Consider the following 1,870-nt stretch of genomic DNA (forward strand, 5'->3'; position numbering starts at 1 on the left):
TATAGGGTGATTTTCTTAATTTTCTTCCAATTTTACATTATGCAGCAGCAGTATTTTTACCAGGGGATGTTTTAATAATGCTTTGGCCTCCCACTGGATATGATTTACTCATAGAATTGACTGGACACAGTGGACAAAGACGAATAAAATAATTCACGTTAATCATTATAAACCAAAGAAATATTGGCAAATTATTTTCAATTGCCTGTACCAAACGTCACAATTTAAACTTAAGCAATGGTCTGTTTTCCGTTAAGCCAGTGTAATCCTCTTATCTAAATTCTGACTTATCTTTGATTATCAAGAAATTGATAATTGTGAGATCCCCTTCTCCTGTATAAATGCGATTTCTGTATACATATTCAATACCCATCATGTATCAACTTTCGTGATGTCTACACATACAAACACATATAGGTTTTGATATATATATATATATATATATATATATATATATATATATATATATATATATATATATATATATATATATATATATATATATATATATATATATATATATATATATAAAGGTGAGCGTAATCCCAAGTCTTGATGAGCAGTATGATGCTACTGTATGCATCACATTTTGCCGTTTTTATACAAATTATACGGAGCCACCAATCATCGAGAATAATAAGATACAACCCCAGAGCAAATACAAAAACTTTACGGATCTGATATTCAACTGACCCAAATAATGGAAATGTTCAGCATATGGAAAAATCGTCTCTGGATACGATTGGAGGTTGTTTCTGGTCTTCCCGCGTCCCACTTCTGACCTTGGACATAGATAAACTTTCTCTTTTTATTAATCTTTCATGGACAAGATGAACATATTCAATAGGCAGCCAATCAATCTCTTCCTGTCCATCGGGAGAATAACCGTCCTGCAAACTTTTAATCTTATTCTTCCCGTCTTCTTGAAGATAAGAATAATAATTTTTGTGAGATTGAACTTCATTTGAAATATCTTCATATATTCACAGACAATATCCTTATATATTCATATACACACACAAAGAGAGTGAGAAACATATATATACATACATACATATATATATATATATATATATATATATATATATATATATATATATATATATATATATATATATATATATATATATATATATATATATATATATATATATATATATATATATATATATATATATATAGATGATGGCTCCCGGGTCTGGTCAGCAAAAATATATTATACTACGATGATGGCTCTAGGGTCTGGGCACCAAAACATATATTATACTATGGCCCATGTCTCGGGACCAAACATATAGTATGAAATATATTATAGCTGGCAAGCTATACAACCTCTCAAATTCCAAACTCACCTGTTTGCTTTTACATTAAGACTGTTACACTTGAATATATTAATACACGATCTATGAGACAGTTAAATAACTCCCAGACAGCAATATATAAAGCACGACTTCAAATATTAAATCTGAATAAACCTAACACTAAGACAAAATAATCACTTATGAAAATTATACAATGACTTGTTTCACTTGAAATTAAATCTGAATACAATATTTAAGTTTGACACTTCATGAAAATTGATAACCAGGTCACAATTCAACAGCCTATCACCTTCCTACAGGGCCGTTTACAAAAACTCTAAGAGAATTTTTATAAGTACTCACTATGATTACAAAACTAGTTACATCAAAACTTCGTTATTTCACTGAACACTTTTAAAACAATACACTGAGAGAGAGAGAGAGAGAGAGAGAGAGAGAGAGAGAGAGAGAGAGAGAGAGAGAGAGAGAGAGAGAGAGATGGATGTTTTAAAGGCATTCTTGTATATTTAAACACACTGAAAAACTCATTTTATCTAGAGACCCGTCTA

This window comes from Palaemon carinicauda, chromosome 12 (assembly GCF_036898095.1).
Source record: "Palaemon carinicauda isolate YSFRI2023 chromosome 12, ASM3689809v2, whole genome shotgun sequence".
NCBI classification, from domain to species: domain Eukaryota; kingdom Metazoa; phylum Arthropoda; class Malacostraca; order Decapoda; family Palaemonidae; genus Palaemon; species Palaemon carinicauda.